At 46.8% G+C, this 23,707-nt stretch overlaps 1 protein-coding gene across 2 annotated transcripts in view; it reads left to right on the top strand.

Moving 5' to 3' along the window:
- Positions 1–22,066, top strand: part of USP31 (ubiquitin specific peptidase 31) — a 128,466-nt gene extending 106,400 nt beyond the window's left edge. For both annotated transcript variants that reach the window (XR_013760745.1, XR_013760746.1), the window contains one exon: positions 21,266–22,066. The gene's annotated coding sequence lies outside the window, so the exon portion shown is untranslated. The remainder of the gene's footprint in view (positions 1–21,265) is intronic.
- Positions 22,067–23,707: the final 1,641 nt, after the last annotated feature.

The following is a 23,707-nucleotide window of genomic DNA, read 5'->3' as shown; positions in this document are numbered from 1 at the left end:
AGGATCACTGAAACAGAAATCTCCCAATGCCATTTTCCCCACCACGGCAAGATAGGGTGTCTGAAGATAAAGAAAACAGGAAATCAGAAGCAAGGGATGGGGGAAGAGAGGTAGAAACCTGAAGATAAGGGAGGATCATCTATCTCTACCTGTGTCTTTATCTGTATCATCCACCTGTATTCATATTGGAAGCATCCTCTCCTAGACTTAGGTCAGTGAAGCCGTCTATTCACTTTTGAGTGCTTGAGTATTATTCCTATTACCTGCAACCCAAAGAGCTCAAACATATAATTTCCCTGCTTGCCATGGGCCTCCTAGCCCTTTGCCCACCAGCCTGGGCCCTGCTCAGTCACAGCCGTCATTGACTGAATCCACGACCTTGTAGATGCTGAGATCTGAGTATTCTGATCTAGGCTTCCCTTTGGGTGTCCTGAGCCCTGTCTAGGGGGAAGGAAAGGGAAGCTGTGTCCTGAGATGGGAGTGGCTCCTCTGGGCTGAAAATTAGCAAACTCCCATTTTAGACATGGTTTTCCTTGGGGCCTAGGAGACCCGAGACCATTTCCCACTTTGGTTGTTGATCCACCTCCAAGATAATTTAGATCGGGACTCCGGGAATACAGATGCTCACCTGAGTTCTGACATGAGTTGTGGCACATGGGGCAAGTCACATAACCACCAGTGTTCTCATCTGCTGCCTGGGATTTGACCCCCACCAATGAGCCACATTATGGGAGCCTGGTGGTTTCCATTTCTAATTTAGCTGAGCAGAACCATGGATGACATACCACTTCACTCAGTTCTTCACAGAATATTCAGGGCCAGGGCTGGGTTCTGGAAGATACTCTGCAGGTTGAGGGAGAAGGAAGCCCAAGACTTGGTGAGTGTTGAAGTGGGTAGGCACCAGAAAGTGCACTTAAAGGAATCCGGGCTTTAACCTATACAGTGGTCTCTCCCATCCCTGTTGGTGATCCTACCAAGGGGGATGGCCTTGAAGTTCCCCTCCCCTGTTCACACCCCAATGCTACGTGAAGGTAAAGACTATGTTGGAGGACACCATGTTTGGCTGGGAGGTGGCCCCATCCTGTCTTACTCACACTTGACCTCTTCTGCCTTCTCCCCTTCATCCCACCCCACCTTTGCCTCCTCCCCAAATCTGTGCTTCTCCCTGCCTCCCCTCTCTTCCCATCTGCCCCACTTATTTTTTTTTTCCCATTTTACTCTATTCTTCTGGTTTCATTCCTATCATTCCCACTTCATGGCGTTCTGTTCACCTCTTCTTCCTCCCATGCAGTATGGACTCTGGGGTCCACCCTGCCCAACAGCTTGGACTCAGTCAGACAGCTTGCACTTGCCCCAACTATGGCATGTGAGAATGGCTTAAGAGTGGTTCTCAGGGTCTCAGATAAAGTCAACATCCCTTACTCAGGTCTGAAGCTCTTGACGTCTCTTACACAGCTTACTGGGTACGTATGAATGCTATCTCCATTTTTTTTCAATAAGCAAATGGAGGCTCAGAATGGTAAATAACTTTTCCAAGGTCAGAAAGCCATGGAGTGGCATAGCCAGAAATTGAACCCTGGTGTGCATGCTTTTATCCATGTTCAGTGGCAATCATGGAGATTTCTATGTAGTGATAGTCAAGGTCTGTTTTTATTTTCTACCTCAATGAATTATTTGTAAATCAAACATGAGCTCGTAAGTCAGGAAACTACTCCCTGCCACTCTCTAGGTTCAGGTGAGACTAACCTCCCCCTAGCTCTGGGGGTGGCCATAGATCAGGTCTGTCCAACCAGGATTCATATGTTCCAGGCCATAGTGGCTAATTCAATGATGGGCACTTAACACAAGCCAGATCTATGAGATTTGATTTGGGATTTTTGATGGTCACTGCCAGTTGGAAAGCAGGATGCTATTTGTTGATTGGCCAGGCCTGAGTCAGGTGCTCAGCTTAGAACCAATAGTGATGGAGGAAGGGAGAAGAAAGGACAATGGACTCTCCAAGGTCACTTCCACTCCAAGTGCATAGACAGAGAGTAAGAAAGGACTGGGTCCCCGAGGAAAGACTGGAGTGCTCACATACCAGAGGAAAAAGGCATGGATACTGAGAAGGTGCTGTCCCATGCTCCTGCCCCATGGAGGCTGGACGGAATTATCCTTGGCCAGCCCAGCCCTGACCCAAGACAGAGCAAGCCAGAATGGAGGATGTGAGCCCCATTTCATGAACTGGTGGGGCAACACCTTCTGGCAGGTGATTTTAGGATCCCAGGTTACTCTTGTGGAGTTTTCCCTCCATGATCAAGGTGCCCTGCGCCCAGGTCCTGAACTCTCCTCTCCAGATTATAGCACAGCAGCACTTCCATCCTGCCTCCCAGCTCTTACTCCTGCTGTAGCTATTGTTGGGCTCCCAGTTTCTCCACAGAGGGAATCACAAACTGATGATCCATGAATATGTTTCCACAGTGTTTTGAAAATGAAATTCATTGACATCTTTGAAAATCTAGACTTCCAGATTGCCTTGACAAACTCGGAGGAAACTGTAGCAACAAGCTGAGTATGGTGGCCTGGGTTAGGGGGCCTGCATTCGTCAACGCCCCACAGGAGCCCAGACCTCTTCAGTTACTGCTGTTGCCTGCCTGGGCTCGGTGGATACGAGGTTAGGACCCTGCTCTCTAAGCCTGGGCCTGCCTCCATCTGCCAGGCCTCCCCCATGGAGCTGAGGTTGTTCACTGAAATGCCACCAGCCTTGTTCTGAGCTGCCATGAGAAGCTCTCTGCCATGTTGTGCCAGGTGGCCTTGGGCAGACCACTGAAGGCTCTGGGACCCAGGTCCTTCAGGGAAGATAATAGATGTGAATGTCTCCGAAGCAGAAGTGCTCAGATGTGGGGCTGGTGACTTGGCTAGCACCCACTTTTTTTATAATTTATTTTTATTGTAAACAAATGGGATACATGTTGATTCTCTGTTTGTACATGGATAACAGCACACCATTTGTGTAATCATACATTGTGTAATCATACATTGTGTAATGTTGTTTGATTCATTCTGTTATTTTTTTCTCTTCCCCCATCCCCACCCTTCCCACCCCTCTTTTCCCTCCATACAGTCCCTCCTTCCTCCATTCTTGTCCCCCTCCCACCCCCATTATGTGTCATCATCCACTTATCAGCAAGATCATGCATCCTTTGTTTTTTTGAGATTGGTTTATCTCACTTAGCATGATATTCTCCAATTTCATCCATTTGCCTGCAAATGCTATAATTTTATTATTCTTTATGGCTGAGTAATAGTCCGTTGTATAAATATACCACAGTTTCTTTATCCATTTATCAATTGAAGGCATCTAGGTTGGTTCCACAATCTGGCTATTGTGAATTGAGCAGCTATGAACATTGATGTGGCTGCATCTTTGTAGTATTCTGCTTTTAAGTCCTTTGGGTATAGGCCGAGGAGTGGGATAGCTGGATCAAATGGTGGCTCCATTCCAAGCTTTCTGAGGAATCTCCACACTGCTGTCCACATTGGCTGCACTAATTTGCAGCCCCACCTGAAATGTATGAGTGTACCTTTTCCCCCACATCCTCTCCAACACCTATTGTTGCTTGTATTCTTGATAATCGCCATTCTAATTGGGGTGAGATGGAATCTTAGGGTAGTTTTGATTTGCATTGCTCTTATTACTAGAGAAGTTGCCCACTTTTTTTTGATAGACTGGGTTTGTTGGGGTTCTGGGAAAGTTTCCAAGATGTCAAAGACACAACTGGCTGGTGGTAAACCAAATGAGTGGACTATTTTCAAGTGTCCAATTACTTGCCATCAGCTTTTCTCCAAGGGGATGAATTTGCCTGAAATGTATAAGCCACAGGAAACATCTTCTCCTAGGGCAACGCTAAGCAATCTTTCAGTCTCTGAAAAGCATTATAAGTAGCCATGTCATGTGACTGGACAGGACAAGGAGGTGGGGAAGGAATGGTGTCAGGAAACCAAAGACAAAGTGATGTGCTCTTTGTCCTGGGGATGGTGGGTTCCCATTTTCTCACCCTGAGCTCTTCATCATTTTAGGATTTTTAAGGTCTGTTCATGAGATAACTGTATTTATGTAGGTTTGTCTCTGTGTCTTCTATTCTAGTCACCATTGGTCTACCTGCTTATTTTGGTGCCAACACCATGCCATTTTTGTTACTATAGCTCTGTAGTATAATTTAAGGTCTGGTATTATGATACCTTCTGCATCACTTTTCCTGCTAAGGATTTCTTTGACTATTCTGGGTCTCTTAGGCTTTCAAATGAATTTCATGATTGCTTTCTCTATTCTTATGAGGTACGTCATTGGGTTTTTAATTGGAATTGCATTGAATCTGTATAGTGCTTTTGGTAGCATGACCATTTTGACAATAGTAATTCTGCCTATCCAAGACAAACATACACTGGAGAAAAGAAAGCCTTTTCAACAAATGGTGCTGGGAAAACTAAAAATCCATATGCAGCAAAATGAAATTAAACCCCTATCTCTCACCCTACTAAAAACTCAACTCAAAATGGATCAAGGACTTAGGAATTAGACCAGAGACCCTGCACCAAAAAGAAGAAAAAGTAGGTCCCAATGTTCATCATGTTGGCTTAGGACCAGACTTCCTTAACAAGACTCCCAAAGAAATAAAATCAAGAATCAATAAATGGGATGGATTCAAACTAAAAAGCTTCTTCTCAGCAAAGGAAACAATCAATAATGTGAAAAGAAAGCCTACAGAGTGGGAGAAAATCTTTTCTATATGCAGTTCAGATAGAGCACTAATCTCCAAAATTTATAAAGAACTTAAAAAACTTTATACCAAAAATATAAAGAACCCAGTCAACAAATGGGCTAAGGCACTGAGCAGACACTTCACAGAAGAAGATATACAGGTGATCAACAAATATATGAAAAAATGTTCAACATCTCTAATAATTAGAGAAATACAAATCAAAACCATCCTCAGATTTCATCTCACTCCATTCAGAATGGCTATTATCAAGAATACGAGCAACAATAAATGTTGGTGAGGATGTGGGGAAAAGGCACACTAATACACTGCTGGTGGGATTACAAATTGGTGTAGCAGTATGGAGATTTCTCAGAAATCTTGGAATGGAGCCATTATTTGATCCTGTTATCCCACTCCTCAGTCTATACCCAAAGGATTAAGATCAGCATACTACAGTGTTTATAGCAGCTCAGTTCACAATAGCTAGATTGTGGAACCAACCTAGATGCCCTTCAATAGATGAATGGATAAAGGAACTGTGATACATATGCACAATGGAATATTACTCAACCATAAAGAAGAGTAATGTAATGGCATTTGCAGGTAAATGGATGGAGTTGGAGAATATCATGCTAAGTGAAATAAGCCAATTACAAAAAAACCAAAGGCCGAATGTTTCCTCTGATACGTGGATGCTGATACATAATGGGGTTGGGGGAGGAAGGGATAAGGGAAGAATGGAGGAAAGTTGGATTGTGTAGAGGGAAATGAGGGGAGTGGAGAGGATGCAGGAAGGAAAGATGGTGGAATGAGACAGACATCATTACCCTGTGTACATGTATGATTACACAAATGGTGTGACTCTACATTGTGCACAACCAGAAAAGTGAAAAGTTGTACCTTATTTTTGTACAATGAATCAAAATGTATCCTGTAAAAATAAATTAAAAGAAAAAGGCCTGCTCATCGTTTCTGAAGAATATGTGCTTTTCACATATTCTGGGTCCCTCTGCTAAGCCTCACATCTAGATGGAGACCAACAGAGTCCAGGAATCTGCATTGTACCAAGCCGCACCTTAACCTGGTAAACCACATTCACATGAAAGATTGAGATGAACTGATTCAGACTCTAAATGTTAGAAGAAAGCTTAAAAATATATACAGGCGATGGGCGTTGAGGTTTTCACTAGATGGCTCTGTTTCATAGACAAGGCTGCTGTTTGGAAAGCTGCAGTATTTAAGGCTGGGACCTGAGGCTGTAAAAGCATTGAGAGATTAGGGTGTTCCCAGACCTGCCAACACTAATTCAAAATAAAAACAATAGGACAGAGTAAAACACAAGTCTACCTGTTGAAATGGCTTTCTTCTGGAGGTGCAAATTGGGAAATGTTGAACACGTTTATTGAAACAGAAACGGTCTTAATTTAGGGATGCTACTGTGTGACTCAGGCCCGTGATGGTGCTGGTTCGGCCTCCTGAGTCATCTGGCTCCGGTATCCTTCATTCATTCATGCAACAAAGGTTTACTGAGCACAGCCGTTAACAAAAAAGCAACCCCCCTGGCCTCTGAAGAGCTCACATTCTGATGATGGGGGGGGACAGGGAATAAACAAAATCTGCCACCCGCATGGCATGGTAAGAGGAGATAAGTACTCTGCGGGAAATGTGCGTGCAGGTTCCAGGGCTGAGTGAGCGGGCAAGGCTTCCAGAAGGTCAGACTTAAGAGCAGTCCTGAAAGGGACAAGCAGGAAAGCCCCTGGAGGAAGAGGGTCCAGACAGAGGGGACAGAAGTTTGCTCAACTCTGGGGCAGCCATGACGTGGCCCCCAGCCCTCAGGGAGAAGACTCGTGTCCCCCCAAGTCCAGAGGCAAGCTGTGCCTGGCCTCTGCTCTTATCTCATTGTTGGCAGCCAAGTGTAACTTGTTCCCTGCTGTCGGGAGGCCACAGGGGCCGTCGCCACGTTCTTCTTGAGGACTCACATAGATCTGTCCACTGAGCATCAATCAGTTCTGGGCCTGGACCTGTCCCAGGGCATCTGAAGCTCAGAGACTGGTGGGCAAACCAGACAGGGGAAATCAGAACTTGCTAAATAAGAGGAACAGAGAAGGGACATCGAACTCCACCCTGGGGGGCGGGGTGACTGGGGACTTCCCACCTCGGGACATTCGTTCATCCCCGCTCCCTACGCTGGACTTGCTGGCTTCTTCCAGATCTCAAGGCTTCAAGTCCTTGCTTTGGAGTCCTTTTCCCCAGATCTTTCCAGGGTGACTGGTCACCATTCAGGCAAATGTCCCTCCCGACTGCCCCGCAGCCTGTCGCCATCACTGGGAGCAGCCTCTTCTGTCTCCTCCCCAGGATCATCGGGCACTGGTGTTAATACTCCCCCTCCCTGGGACTCAGTGGATTCCATTTGTCCCTCCACCTCCAGGACCTGACCCATGGCAGGGACTCGATCGACATGTTGAGCCTGTGGACTGGGGGGCCAGACGGGCTCGCCTGATCTCTGCCTCTGCTGCTTTCAATCCGGGCAGGCTAATCGAGCTCTCTGAGCCTCGGCCTCAGTTTCCCCACCGGACAGAGTGCCTCTGTACACAGCATCCTTTCTCATTCTCCCAAGCAATGCTTACGGGATTCTTCTGTCTGGCGGGGTTGCTCGTACCACCGCCTTCCTGAGAGGAGGGCCCAGCCTGGGCTGGAGGCCCCTGGAGACCCCCAAACAGAGACCTACAAAATGAAAAAGTCCAAACTCAGTGATTGTGCCCCTGGGGACCACGAGTTAATGACCCAGGGACGGTTAATGAGCTTCCTCCTCTGCTCTCTCCCATCGCAGGTGGTATGGCAGCCTTCCAGACCCAGCGGCTGCTCCCCCGCACCTGCCCCCTCCGCGTCCAATCCCTTCGCAGTGTCCTAAAAAGCTAACCAAGCTGAAATCACTCCTTCCACGGCTCTGAAACTCCTGTGCCATTATTCAGTGTTCTCTGAGGCCCCAGCCTCATCCCTGCCTCCCAACCCTCTCCATCTGTTGAGGGTGCTCACAGCACTTGGCAATGGTAACTGCTGAGATGGTCTCTTCAGTGCTGAGTGCCTGGTCTTGCTCAGGGTGGAGGACAGAGAGAGGCTGGCCTGGAGGGCTGGCTTTGGCTGAGAGTTCCAACCGGGACCCCTGTGGTCCCTGAACGTTATTCCTGGATGCTTCCTGGGGTGTCTCCTATATTATAGTCATATTATGAAATAAGGAATGCCACCTGTGGGTGACCCAGGGAGGTGGCAGCCTATGGTGGCCCAGACCATAGACCTGGGATCAGGATGCCTGGCCTCGAATCTTGGCCCCACTGTTTCGTTACAGTGCAACGAAATCTCAGTCCAAATGTACAGAAGTTTCCCCCCTTTCTTTTCTTTTTCTTGGGGCTGGAGATCAAACCCAGGCCCTCAAGCATGCTAAGCTTGGACTCCGCCACTCAGCTACATCCCCAACCCCTGATGTTAGCACTGGGGTTACGTACAGCCTGCTCTTGGTGGCCAGACTTTTCTCATAAACCCACAAGCTAATAAGAATACTAGCTAATATTCATTGAGAACCAAACAATACTGGTTTTCAAGATGGCGGCCTAGAGGGTGGCTGCATTTCATGTTGCTCCAGGACTCAGGATTCAAAAGAGGAGAAATTGAGAGACTTGGGACCAACTCAAAGCAGCCGGGTGAGTCTCTCCCATTGGGGAGGTGTCCCGGATGGGGCGGTAGTCCTGGAACGCAGGGAACTTTGTGAAGTAGAGCTGCCGGCGAGACGCCCTTCCCCCCGCTGGAGCAGTGAACTTGGACAACTGGGAGCATCGGAGAGGAGGCCGCTCAGCACAGTGCTGGGACTCGGAGCCACCACTGGGGCTCCAGAGGCTGCCTAGGGGAGGAGTGGCGAGGAGAGCTGTGTGGACTCAGAACACCGGGGCCTGCCCTGAGGAGGAGGAGGAGGAGTGTGGCCGCTTGGATTCAGAGTGACTACACCAGAGCTACAGGCAGTTGCCAGAGGAGGGGCTGCGTGGTGAGCTGTTTGGACTCAGACCACTTCTGAACACCGGGGCCTGCCCGGAGGAGTAGGAGTAGGAGGAGGAGAAGCGCGGTGGGTCGTTTGGACTCACAGTGACTGCATTGGAGCTCCAGGCGGCTGCTTAGAGGAGGAGGTGAGTGGTGAGTTGTTTGGACTTAAAGTGACCGCTCCTGAACACAGGGGGGCTGCCTGGAGGAGGAGCGTGGTGAGTCGCTTGGGCTCCAGTGGCCGCACCAGAGCTCCGGGCGGCTGCCCAGAGGACACGTGCAGCGGGTCACATGGATTCAGAGCCACTCAGAGTGACCGCTCCTGAACACCCGGGGGGTTACCTGGAGGAGGAGGAGGAACAGGGAGGGTCATTTTGACTCGGAGTGATTGATTGCCCCGGGCTATGGGCGGTTGGTGGGAGGAGGAGACACGCAGTGAGTTGCTTGGACTCCTAGTGACTGCACCGGAATACTGGGCGGCTGTCTGGAGGAAGAGGCGTGTGGTGGGTCTCTGGGACTCAGACCGATTGTACGGGGCCCCAGGTGGCTGCTCAGAGGAGGGGCTGCATAGCCAGGCGATTAGGTGCAGAGTAGGGTCCCAGGATCTAGGAGGCTTCTTGGTGGAAGAGCCGCACAGAGACAGGCTTAGGGGCGGAGCGAAGGTTCCAGGCCTGCGGGCAGATTCTCTGAGGAGGGGCAGCCTAAGGAGATTCATCTGCGAAGGGTGAGGCTCCCAGGCCCAGGAGGTAGGGCCGGGCACCTGGGAACTTTGCAGAGGAAGGCAGCCCAGCCCAGGCGGTAGCTGTAAATTGAGGGGAACTTCTAGGAGGGAACTGACCAGCGAGACCTCCCCACCGGGTGAGTCTTCCCTGCCGGGTGAGGTTTCCCCACAAGGACGGTAAAACCAGAGACACAGGCCCAAACAGGCCTTGCCTCAGCCCGCAGCCTAGTTCCCCTTTGGATGACCATTGGTCAACAAGTGGAGGCACCGCTGCCCACTAGCAGGGATTATACCCCACCTGAAGGCCACCACTCCTAGAGAGGCAGCTTCCTTGTGGAGCACCGCATTATCAACTTCCTCCAAGACTTCAGCCTACTGAAGGCTAAGGGGGGATATATATAGAAATCTTCAGGGACATTGTAAGTCAATAAAGGAAATCTGCAATATCTCAGCGGTCCACTGATACCTGAACAATATGAGAAAACAAGGAAAGAAAATGCTGCAAACAAATCTAGATGTTACATCAATAAAACCCAATGACAGCATGGCAGAAGAAATAACAGAAAAGGAGTTAAGATTGTACATAATTAAAATGATCAGAGAAGCAAACGATGAGATGAAAGAGCAAATGCAGGCATTGAATGATCGCACCAATCAACAGTTAAAAGAGCAAATACAGGAAGCAAAAGATCATTTCAATAAAGAGTTAGAGATATTGAAAAAAAACCAAACAGAAATCCTTGACATGAAGGAAACAATAAACCAAATTAAGAACTCCATAGAAAGCATATCCAGTAGGATAGAACACCTGGAAGACAGAACCTCAGACATTGAAGACAAAATATTTAACCTTGAAAACAAAGTTGAACAAACAGAGAAGATGGTAAGAAATCATGAACAGAATCTACAAGAACTATGGGATATCATGAAAAGGCCAAATTTAAGAATTATTGGGATTGAGGAAGGCCTAGAGAAACAAGCCAAAGGAATGAACAATTTATTCAATGAAATAATATCAGAAAATTTCCCAAATCTGAAGAATGAAATGGAAAATCAAGTTCAAGAGGCTTATAGGACTCCAAACACACAAAATTATAACAGACCCACACCAAGGCACATTATAATGAAAATACCTAACATACAAAATAAAGACAGAATTTTAAAGGCTGTGAGAGAAAAGAACCAAATTACATTCAGGGGGAAACCAATACGGATATCAGCAGATTTTTCAATCCAGACCCTAAAAGCTAGAAGGGCCTGGAACAACATTTTTCAAGCCCTGAAAGAAAATGGATGCCAACCAAGAATCTTATACCCAGCACAACTTACCTTCAAATTTGACGATGAAATAAAATCCTTCCATGATAAACAAAATCTAAAAGAATTTACAAAAAGGAAGCCAGCATTACAGAGAACCAAACAATACTTCTTGATTAATTAATTTAATCTCCACAGTACAGACATGTTAATGGATAACGTTTGGGGGTGTTCAGGGCTGTGTCTCATCTAAGATTGGATATGGAAGCCCAGGACTCCCAGGCATTATTTGCATGAATGAATGCCACACAGGCAAGGGATGTTTTAAGGTTCATCTCCAGGATCAGAGAGGGGAAGATGGTGTGTCCCCAGGTCAGCCCGCCCCATAGACTGATTGGGTGTGAATGTCAGGGACAGAAGCACCTTCTTCTGTTTTTAGTAACTTCAGTTCTATTTCTATACCTTTTATATCTGTGCTCTTGGGTTTCTCAACCTTTAGAATCATGAGCTGAATAAACCTCTATTCCTTAATGATTACTTGGTCTCAAGTACCAGGGATTGAACCCAGGGGCGCTTAACCACTGAGCCACACATCCCCAGCCCTTTTTGTGTTTTATTTTGAGACAGGGTCTCGCTCAGTTGCTTAGGGCTTCACTAAGTTGCTGAGGCTGGCTTTGAACCTGCGATTCTCCAGCCTCAGCCTCCCAAGCTGCTGGAATTACAGGCATGCAGCACCGCACCTGGCCCATTTCTGCTTCTTAATGGTGGGTATTGTTCTTGGTGCCTCACACCCAGCCCCTCAGCCCTTGTCAGACCTCAGCAGCGGCCTTGGTGAGGGGTCCTCATGCATGTAGGTAAGCATCCCACCTCAAGTGCCTGCCTCTCTCTGCTCTGCTGCTTCAGTGAGAGCTCACTTGGTCCTACAGGGGAGAGAAACCCTGGGAACTCTCTCAAGCAGTTGGTGTGGGGGTCAGTGATAGGTGTCTCCGCTGCCTCCTGTCTTCAGAGGAACAAGCTTGTTGCTCAGAGCATCCACGGTGTAATTGGGTCCTAACTGCCCACGCTGGTATCAGGTCATGCCCTGGTTTGAATATGTCCTCCAAAAGTTCATGTGTTGGAAAATTAACCCCCCAAAATTACATGTTAATGGCATTTGGAGAGGACTTAGGGAGGTAATTAGGTGTAGATGAGGTTCTGAGAGTGGAGCCCCCAAGGTGACCTTAGTGGCCAAGCTCTCAGGTTTGCTCTGTCTGACCATGTGATGTCCTCCACATGCTGTGCTGTTGCAGGAAGATCCTTACCAGAGGCCAGCACCATGCTCTTGGACTTTCAGCCTTTAGAATCATGGACTAAGTAAACCTTTATTCCTTCATAATTACCTGGCCTCAGGTATTTTGTTATAACAAGAGAAAATGGACCAAGACAGATTAATAACCTATAATGTGTTGACTTTTCCTCCTTCCCTCTTCCTCTCTTTTCTTTTTTCATCCTACTTTTTGGGATCACTTTTCAAATACAATACTGGCACCCAAGTTCTTGCCTCCAGTTCTGCATTGAGGGATCCCAACTAAGACAGTGACAATGTGGAGCCCAAGGGCACAGCCTCAGCAGACGTGGCTGATGCACAGGGCCCTGGGGTCCCTGGGTGGTCCAATCACATGTGAAACATCTCCCATAGATTCCCAGCAGACTTGAGGTGGTGCTATGGCAGAGACTCCTTCCTCCCTCTAGAACCTGCTCCTTCCTTCTTTTAGAAGTAGGACTGCAGGGGCTATCTGTGACAGCTACATTTCCCAGCATCCCTTGCAACTAGTGTGGCTATGTTTTTGCCTGTGGAATGTGATGGAAGTGATCAGTCACTGCTCCCCTTCTCTGGGGCTTGGCAGTGGACCGGGTGGTGATGGTGCAGGAGCTCTGGTGTGGGTGAGAACGGCAGAGCAACAAGGTCAAAGGAACCTGGGGCCCTGAGTGACACTGTGGAGCAGAGTTGCCTCCCTGCCCAGGACCACCACCCATCTCTGGGATGTTACATGAGAAAGAAAGAAACTCTGATTCTGCTCAAACTGCAGTGTCTGCGAGGCCGTTTCAGCAGTTTATCCTGTGCCCCAACTAATGCAGTCACTGAGGGGGTCTGAGCAAGCGAGTTACAGGTATAAATGCTGATGCGACCTCATTTGTGCCCCGAGGCTGGTGAGGCCTGGGGACATTTCGTTTACATAACTACCCTGTGGTGTGCTAAGCAAGGCAGAGCCCTGGGAATTAGGAAAGCCCCTGAGACACTCCTGGGACGCAGGCTCCTCTTAAACTTGTCCCAGACCTCAGCAGTTTCCTTCTTGGCTGTTGTGTCCTTCCACGAACTTCCTTCCAAGTCTTCTCCTCCCAGGCAGGGCTGCACATTGGTACTCAGGCTGCCTCCTGGGGAGAGGGCTTTACAAGGAACGTTGACCAGCCTCAGGGACATGGGACCTCAACAGGTGGACAGCAGTTCTGGGACAAAGTGCCTGGCTTGTGCTGTCTTCTTGTCCTCCAGGTGTGGTCCATTTTCCTTCTCCAGGTCATCCTCAATCTCCTGATCTATTACACAGAGCCCTGTGTTGATAAGTTGTGCTCTTAGTTTTCAATTATTGTGTAACAAGTTACCACAAGCTTAGTACAAGATGACGCCTGCTTATTATCTTGCAGTTCTGTAGATGGGAATTTGGGGTGGGCATGGCTGGATTCTCTACTTAGGGTCTCACAAGACTGAAATCAGGGCATCGGCCATGCTGGGTTCTTACGTGAAGGCTTTGGGGAAGAATTTGCTTCCAAGCTTGTTGCTGTGGTTGGGAGAAATTGAGCTGCTTGTGGGCTTACAACCTAGGTCTCAGTTCCCGTGCTGGCTCCATCCCTATCACCTCCGGGATGCCACTCTCCAGCTGGGTTGCTCTCACCTCCGGGATGCCATTGTCTGGTCCTTATACGTGACCTCTTCATGTGCAAAGTCAGCAGTGGCATTGGCAGCCTTTTTCATCCTTTGAATCTCTCTGATTTACGTTTCTGCTACTAACTTGAGAAAATGCTCAGCTTTTCAAGGGTTCACGTAATTATGCGGGACCCATGGAATAACCCCCCTTTCACTTAACTCAAAGTCAGTTGATAAGCAATGTAAATCACAACTGCAAAATCCTTTTTGCCACGTAAGGTAACACAGTCGTAGGTGTGGTGTTCAGTTATATTCACAGTCCTAGGGGTTTGAGCAGAAAATCTTGAGGGCCAACTTAGAATCCTGCCTACCATTCTATAACCTCCTTTATCTTAGAATATTTCGGCTTCCCCTTCTCTGGGGGAACGTAAAAGTGATCTCTTGATGCCAGGTTTGGGGGAAGACCCTCACAATGTCAAAGTGTTCAGGGATGCTTGGAGCGGGTGTGAGTAAGAGCCACAAGGATGCATGAGTCTTGGATGAAGGACAGACACTTTATATAACCATCCAGCCACATTTATTGACAACTCATTGGTCGTCCAGGTGCTTGGGATCTGGGAGGAGACAGCCCATGGTCTTGTGGAGCTGACGGTCTAGTGAGATAGCTGATATTAAAGATGGTGAGCGTCCCCCAAGGAGCAGTATGGGCTTCAGTGGGAAGGGACCTGGGAATAGAATGTCAGCTGAGCACAACAGGACAGGGATTGGCATGGGGTTGATATAACTTGTAGGAGCATTGGGGACACCATCTCCCAGGTGACATTGTACCTGAAGCTTCTACAAGCTGGTTTATAGAGTACTGAGCCCCCTAAGAATCCCGAGTTGTCCTTGAGTCCCATGGATCACCAGGAAACGCCACATCTTAGCGTGTTAACCTACCCATGGGGTTACCAACTCAAGTGGAAACACTTACTTCACATGAATAGATGAAACAGTTGACATGTGAACAACAGAACAAGACAAGTGTATTAGCAAATGGTGCCCGGCCCTGGCCCTCAGTGCCAAGGAGTAAGAGGGAGTGGCAGGTTCTTGGTTCTGGGTAGGAAAAGTAAATATTTTATTACTTCAGCATCTGCAGTTCTTAGTACAAAGAAGGCATTTGATAAATATTTGAACATTGGACAAATGATGCATTGGCCATCAGTTTTGGTCAGTGTAAGCCAAGGACATGTGAAAGAACTCTGTGCTTTCCATAAAAACTGTTTTTGAGGACTGGGAGTACACCTGGGTGTAGAGCACTTACTGAGCACACACAAGGTCCTTGGTTCAATCCCCAGTACTGTAAAATACCAAATCCCACCAAGCCAAAGAAACACTATTATGGAGGACACATTCCTCGTGTTGCTCAGTGTTGCTTGATTGGTTAGGGTGACAGACAATACTAATCTTCCCAGTTCTGAGAAAGTTCTTGGAACACACGACTTAGAATTGAGATTGGAAGGGTTTCCCCCGGCAAGAGGACTTCAATGTAAAATTGGGCAAGTCCCAGGAAAAGAGAGGTGAGTGGATCACCCTACCCTAAATCAAGACCCAAAGGAAAATAAGATTCTCTTGAAGTTCACATAATGGATGGGAGGTTGGAAAACTCTGATTCCCTCTTTGCCTTGACCTCAAAAGAGCGCTGAGGTCAGTTTTATGGCTAACCTGGGTGGCATGTCGGTCTAGGCTGTCTAAAATAATTGTTTCTGCTTTGCTTTTTATTGTTTTAGTCTCTTAAAAATTTTTAAACATATGGCACAAACTGTACCCAGGATTACTCTTAGTGAACATATATGAGAGATGCCTGTGCTTTTTGTCTTTTTATTTCCCTTCAACTGGCTATTTCAGTCTATGTGTTTATTATTTAGGGGGCCGAGAAGCCATGGCCTGTGGGCTGAATCTGGCTTGCTGTCTTTTTTCATAAAAATGAATTTTGTTGGAACACAACCATGCTCGTTGACTTATACATTGTCTGTGACTGCTTCCGTGTTTCAATGACAGAGTTGAATAGCTATGACAGAGACTATATGGCCCCAACAGCCTAAAATATTTACCACTTGGGTGTGATGGCTAATCCTGATCATCAATGTGACTGGATTGAGAGACCCCAAAAAATGGGCAAAGCACACTTCTGAGTGTACTGTGGGGGCGTTTGCAGAGATGATTGGCATGCGGGTCAGCACACTGAGGTAGGAAGACCCATCCTGAACGTGGGTGGAACCGTCCAATAGTCTGGGGGTCCAGATGGAACAAAAAGAAGGAGGAAGAGAAGAAAGCTCCCTCAGGGTCATCAGTTCTTCTTGAGCACCTGTGTTTTTGCTGCAGCCCTTGACCGTGGACATCAGACTCCAGCTTCTTCAGCCTTTGATCATGGACTCAGGCCAGAGGTTCTCCAAGGAGCTTCCAGGCCTTCAGCCTCAGAGTAGGCCTGCATCATTAATCCCTGTTGTTCTGGGGCTTCCAGGCTCCTGGACTGAGCAGCTACTGGTTTCCCCGGCTCTCCAGCCTGCAGATGGCCATCGTGGGACTATCTAGCCTCTGTGCATGCCAATTTAGTAAGTCCCTTTTTATAGTTATATCTACATTCTGTTGATTATGTTTCTCAAGAGAACCCTGACTAATACATGGGGCCTTTATCATGACAACTCGTCAGCCGGGCATGGTGGCGCACGCCTGGAATCCCAGCAACCCGGAGGCTGAGGCAGGAGGATCCCAAGTTCAAAAACGGCCTCAGCAGCTTAGCGAGGCTCTAAGCAGCTTAGCGAGACCCTGTCTCAAGATAAAATAAAAAAAAGGCTGGAGATGTGGCTTAGTGGTGAAGTGCCCCTGGGTTCAATCCCCCATACCAAAACCAAAACCAAAACCAAAACCAACTTGTTAATTCCTGTGTTATGTCTGAACTTCCTAACCCTTTTAAAGGATTTATATGTAGTTTCACATGTATTTCCTGTTTCAGAAGTGCATATTCTCAAAATTTATACATATACATATATAGGTGTATATTTTTGGTTTATAAAGTAATACGTGGACACTATAGAAATGATAACATCACAGAAATATGTAATACCAATAATGCAAATTCCCCTTCAATTCCTATTGTGGCCTCATTAACTAGATAACTAGTGTAGATTCCTCCACTTTCCTTTCAGCACATCCACCAATCTACACGTGTCATTAAAATAACGCGGCACAAAACCTAAATCTCTATGTGAGCACATTTTCCTGGGTAAGCATTCTTAAATTCTCCATCAGCAGCATTTTTCTGACACATCCAGACTTTCTCACTCATTGTTTCCAATATCTTTCCTCATTGATCTGGTAGACGGAAAGCCCTTTGCCTATCATCCTCACGATAGCAACCTCATTGCAAGTTCTAATTATTTCTGGTCCCTCTCGTTACAATAATTATTCTCTTTGAAAAAAACCTCAGTATTAATTACTGTTACTTTAAACTATCTCTCAGAATCAGCGAGGAGGCAGAGGCCCGGAGACTGTCACTTTGCTTCCAAAACATCACACTGAGTGTTCAGGACCTTGGCTTCTGCTGGTTACTCACGTGCTTCTAGAAGACTCTCGGGATCTGTGTGGTCGTGCGGCACAGGTCTGATTGCTCACCTCCAGAAGCCCAGGTCATCTAGGGCCTCCTCACCACCCAGATCTCAGATCCTTGAGCTTAAACCCAGTGGTCCCCAGCCTCCTCTTCAGCCTTCCCAAGTGTGGGGTGTCTTTCTAACCTCATGCACCCCAGGGATCTCCTTGCCACTTTCAAAATGTCCCCCTCCTTTTACTTAAAGCATCCCAGAAACCTTCCAGGTGAAGTCCTCAGATTCACCTCACTTCAGACCCGCCGCATGCCAGCGCTCCATAGCCGCGTGGGGTCAGTGGCTGCCATATTGGACAGAATATCGGTGGCATCAACTGCTCCTCAGAGAGATCATCCATTGTCCTCTTAGTCATCCAACAGTCCAGTGCCCACCCAGTCTACATTCTGCCCACTGGACTCTTCTCATCATCCTTGGTGTTGTCAATACTGACAGACACTCAGCCAAACTGGACCTCTTCATTTCTTGACCTTCCTGTCCAACCACGATCTCTTCCTCGCTCGACTTCACCCCTCTTTCCTATAGCCACACCTTGGACCTCACAAATGCCAGTAACCATTCAAGCTCTGAAATCTGGATTGCAAGTTTCCCATTTTTTGAGTAAATACCTCTACTCCAAACAACACCCTTACTTAGTGAGACCTTTAGTTCAGCCTCGCCCAATGGGAATAAAATGCAATCCATACATGTCATTTAAAAGTCACATTAAACCAGGTGCTGTGGCTCACGCCTGTAATCCCAGCAGCTGGGGAGGCTGAGGCAGGAGGATGGCCTCAGCAACTTAGTGAGGTACTGTCTCAAAATAAAAAGGGCTGGGACTCTGACTTAGTGGTTGAGCACCCTGGGTTCAATCTCCAGTACTAAAAAAAAAAAAAAAAAAAAAAAATTGCCACATGAAGAAATGGAAAATAAATTATAAAATTAATTTTAGTAATCTGTTTTATTTAATCCAATAGAACTAAAATATTATGTCAATGTGCAATCAATATAAAATTAATGAGATAACCTTACGTTCTATTTTTCATACTCTCTTTGAAATCCACGTGTACTGTCCATTTAGCACATTTTAATTCAGACCAGCCACTTATCACGAGCTCCGTGGCCACATGTAGCTAGTGGCTACCATATTGGATACAGCTGCTGTAGTTCATTGACCTAATTAAATTTTTATCCAACTACTTCAATGTCCTCTCATTTTTTCTGACCCAGTGTAGATTCCATATCCTAGCGTTATGATTACATGATTCAAACCGTTCCTCCACTCTCTTTCTATTTCTTCATCTGGAAGAAAAGCTCATTACTGGTTGGACCAAACCATCAGTCTCGACCCCATGCAATTGAATATTACAGGAGAAAATCACACACCTGGGCTGCTTTGCCTCACCTTAACTTCATGACCACAAATTTAAAAAAGACATATAATGCTCCCCAGAAACCTTATTACACTTTCCTGGTTGAATTTGCTTCCTCTCTCTCTGAGGTCACTGCTGCGTCTGTTTCCATCTCTTCTCAGACCTCCCTGGCTTCCTCCTCCCCTGACCTCTACCTCCCAGCACCTGCCCTTGCTCCATTATTCATTGACAGACGTCACGAATACAGCATGTCCAGAGTGCCGCTGACACTCTCCGGTCCGTTCTGGTCGGGTGGCGGTGCCGCCGCCGAGGTGGGAACCTGAGTCCCTTTTAATTCTTTCCTCACTTTGAATTCACCACCAAGCCCTCTCATCCAAAATGGACCTAAGATCTGCCCACTTCTCTCCATGGCTGTAGCCACGGCCCTGGATGGCATCACCGTCATTGCTGGCCCTGGCTGCGGCGACAGCTGGCCGGTCCTCTTTGTCTCCACGCTGACACCTTGAAATCCGCTTTCTACCGAGCAGCCAGAACGGCCTTTAACTCACATAAACTGAATCATGTGGTTCCCTTCCTTGGGAGGACTCGTTTCCATGGCTACAAAGGTCCTACGCAGTCTGACCCTTGCTTACTTCCTCAGTGCCATCTTCCATTGTTCTTTTCCCCACGCCCTATGCGCTAGCCGCCCGGGCCCTTCTCTGGTTCCTTGGGCACATCAAACTCTCTCTTTCCTTCTGGCTTTTGCACTGCTACTCCTCCGCCTGGAAAGATCTTCCCCTGGTGGGCCTTGTGATTGCTTCTTTTTCTCCTTCGGGCTTGGAGAGATCCTCCCTTTACCATCCCACGCAAAGCTACCTTCTCTTTCCTCATCAGTTACTCTGTTATCAGTCCTCTCCATTCTTTTCCTCCCGGCATTTATTATCTGAAACTACCTGGCTTGCTTCTCGTTTACTTCTTTATCTTCTGTTTATCCACTAGAGAAAAGTTGCATAAGGGTAGGGACTTTGTCTTGTTCCCCACTGTGTTTCTTGTGCCTGGCATAGTCTCTGGCATATAATAGAAAGTCAATAAATATTTATTGAATGAATGAATGGAGGGAGGGAGGGATGAAGGAAGGAACTGGGTGTTCTCGAATTTCAGGGCTCCTCATTACTGTGAAATGCGTGGACTCATGAGACTGAACTTAACAGCCTCAGCAAGTTCATTAACTTCAGATTTGGGTCACCGAGGTTGACAAAGTGCTGGTCTTCTTTCCCCCTTGATAGAGATCATGCCTATAAATACTGCTGGGTATTTAAGGCTCCTTAAATGGTGATAAAACAGCTCGTCTAAATAGATTCCTGTTCTGACGGGGTTGGGTCAACAGAATATATATGATCCCAGGGAGGGAGATGGGGCTGCAGCCTCGGGGCTACATTAGGGTCGCTCATCATGCAGGTTGTACAAATAGGTTATGACCTAGTGGTAGTTCTGGGAACTTATCAAGTAGTCACTTAAAAAAAATCATGCTCGTTTCTGCATGGAGGATGGATGGGAATGGAGACAAGCGTTAGGAGACTTTCATTTGCAGACCACAGAAGGAACTCAGATTGGTTACAGCAATAATAGAATGCATTGACTCATGTAACCGAGGAGGCTGGGAGTGTTTAGCTTCAGGTATAGGTGGATCCAGGGGCTCAAAACTATCATTAGCTAGGATGTGGAATTTAATTACCCCCTCTTCTTTGAGTGTGAACTGGTTTTAATGACTTACTTCTAAAGAATAGAATATGGAAAAGGGGGGAAAAAATCAAAATAACTTAATAGTGGAGAAATCGGGCAAACACTGAGGTGGTCAGGTAATGAAGGTTAACATCACCGGTGATAAATCATTTTGATGAATCAACCTCTGTCATCACACAGTGGGGGGGGGGGCATTTCACTTCTGTAGTGTTGTCCCCTAAGCCTGTAACTCCAGTCCAATCATTAAACTTCCAGCAAACCCAAGAGGAGGGACATTCTACTTCCTGCCTGATGAGTGCTCTGTAAGACTCTCAATGCCTTGAAAAACAAGGAAAGACCGGAGAAGCTGTCATAGACCAGAGTTCCCTAAGGAGATGTGACAACTCAATGCACTGTGTTCTCCTGGACTGGATCCTGGAACACAGAATGCATCCGTGGAACAGCTGGAGAAATCCGAGGGAAGGGCGGAGCTTGGTTAAGAGGAATGTGCCAACGTCAGTGTCTTAGTTGTGACGCACGTAGCATTATTACCCAAGTCGTAGCCAATTGTGGGGACTGGGTGATCGGTTATAAGGGACTCTGTGTACTAACTTTGCAACTTTTCTGAGACTCTAAAATGACTGCAAAATAAACAGGTTATTGGAAAAAGTGGGATTGAGTCTCTTTTTAAAAATCTGTATTCACTAGCAAAAATATCTATTATCTTTAACATTTTTAAAATTTTGGTAAAGTACACATAACAAAATTGATCATCTTAGCCATTTTAGGTTATACTTCTGTGGCATTACGCATATCGCTTGATCATGCCACCATCACAACCATCTACACGCAGAATTCTTTTAATTTTCCAAAATTAAAATTCTGTGACCGTTAAATAATAACTCTGCATTTTCCCCTAGATCCAGCCCTGGCAACGACCATTCTGATTTCTGTCTCCGTGAGTTTGGTTATGGTCTGAATACGAGGTGTCCTCCAAGAGTCCTGTGTCGATGCAGGGATATTCAGAGGTGAAATGATGGATTGCGAGAGCTGGGACCCAGTCAGCCCCTCCTAGTTTGAATGGACTAACTGGTGGTAACTGTGGACAGGAGAGGCGTGCCTGGAGGAGGTGGGTCACTGGAGGAGGGCTCTGGAGGAGTCCGTCTTCCCTGAAACCTCTTCCCCTTTCTTTCTCTGCTTCCTGGACTTCCTGGACAGAAGAGTCCTCCTCCACCAAGCCCTTCCACCACGGTGTTCCACCTCTTCTCAGGCCGACAGCAATGCAATTGGCCAACCGCAGACTGAACCTCTGAAACCATGAGCCAAAATAAACCTTTCTTCCTCTGGGTTGTTGTTGTCAGAAGTGGTCACAAGTGACAAAAACCTAACTAACACAGAAATTGGGACCAGAAGTGGGGCCTTTGCTGTGACTAACCTGATCCTGTGGTTCAGATGCCTTTAGAACTGGTTTCTCCATACTTTGGAGATGCAGACTGGAGACTTAGAATGTTTTCAGTATTCATTCTTTTGCTTTCATGTAGCATAATGTACTCAAGGTTTAACTCTGTTGCAGCCATGTGGCAGAATTTCTTTACTTCTATGGATTGAACAATATTCTCTTGTTTGCTTATATTACCTTGTTTATCCAGTCATTCGTTGATGGATGTTCGGGTTGCTTCCTCCTGTTGGCTATGGAAGATAAAGTTTTCCTCTTTTTCTGAGCTCTGCTTTCTTTGCCGTGAGCTCTTTTCATGGGTAGGAGGACTAATTACTCCAGTTTTCCTGAAGTCCCAGTTTTTGGTCTGTCGTCCAGCATAGTTATCATGGCATCTCCCTTTATTCTCATAAATGTCCCAGCTTGGTTGTTAGATTATGTGTCCACCCAGTCTGCAGACCTCAGCAGCTCTGGGCTCACCTTCTCCCAGCTAGAGGGCCAAAAGACAGGAGAAGTTGTCCTTTTTCAACAGTTTTGACCAAAGGCCCTGCACTGGACCTGACAGGTTTTGATTAGTTAGGTGGCTGATCTCAAAGCAATAATGTGAATAAGGTTACATCATGTTTTGGGGGTATAGTACCAGGACTGGAGTCAGCTGTACCCAAACCACTTTAGAAAGATGGAGGTCTTGCTTCTCAGGCAAAATTGGAGGTGGAATGGACACCAGGTAGTCAAAAGCACATGTGTCAATCAGGTGGGGGGAGGAGGGGGGTCTTTAGGTGACTTCCTTTCCAAATCCCCAAGCTGCAATGGGTTTAAGGCTGTGCTCTTCACACTGCTCTCACTGATTTGCACCACGGTTGGTGTGTTAAGAATCACATGTCCTTGCAGATGATATGGTCGTGGTGATACAGTTCATCATGATCGATTGTTGCTGTGACAGTGTTTTCTTAACTGTGATAGTTGGGAATTATTATCCTGTTTGTGAGTTGTAATTTATAGTTGCTTCCAATTTCTTTTACAATTTACCTCTGGGCCAAGCAGGAATTTGTTTGTGCCGATGGAGATATTTTGTGAATTCTATCTGGTACTGGTCAATGGTCAGAACCATTGTAACCACAGACAGACATCTATTCCCTATTATAAGGGGACCCAGGACCAGTCATCGAGCAGGACTGGCAGAATTCTCAGGGTGCTGTGTTCCATCCACCTGGACACCTGATACACATACCTGCTAAGATCATAGGCTCTGAAGGAGGACAGCCTGTGTGGGAACCTCAGGGTTCCTCAAAACTGTGCGACTGTTGGAAAATTATTTAGTCTCTCTGAGAATACACGAGGCAAGCAAATGTGCCTCCTCCTCGCATTGTTTTAAGATTAAACAATGCCCAGGAAGTCCTCAGCAGTGACAAGCATATAGTAATAGCTCATGAAATCTTTGCATGTGTTTCCATGAACTCTGGGCCACTGCAGAACCCTGAATACAGGAAGTCAGCTTTTCAGCCCAGGATGGTTGAGACGTGCAACTCCAAAGGGGATCTGGGGGTGCTGTGGCCTCAGCCTTAGTGGGAAGCTTGTTAGAAATAAAGGATCATGGGCTCCATCTTCTGAATCGGAGTCTCTGGCATTGGGACTGCACTTTAACAAGCTCTTTAGTGATTTATATGCACATAAAGTGTGAGAACCAGAGTCTGAATACTGTTTACTTTTCTTCTTAGCACTTACCACTGGCTGAAAATACCTTGTTATTTGCCCTGGCCAGATCTGTCCTGTGAGCTGCCGTACCGCCCACCCCGTCCCCAGTGCCTAGAAAGTAGCAGATCAGAATAGACACTCAATAAATGTTAGCTGAATACATATTTAAAAGCCTTTCCAAATCTTGTAGTTCGAATTCTTCCTTGCCTTTTGACACAGATCGAGTTCTGGA

This window comes from Sciurus vulgaris, assembly GCF_902686455.1.
Source record: "Sciurus vulgaris genome assembly, chromosome: 18".
Taxonomy (NCBI): domain Eukaryota; kingdom Metazoa; phylum Chordata; class Mammalia; order Rodentia; family Sciuridae; genus Sciurus; species Sciurus vulgaris.
This window is presented reverse-complemented; position numbering and strand designations above follow the sequence as displayed.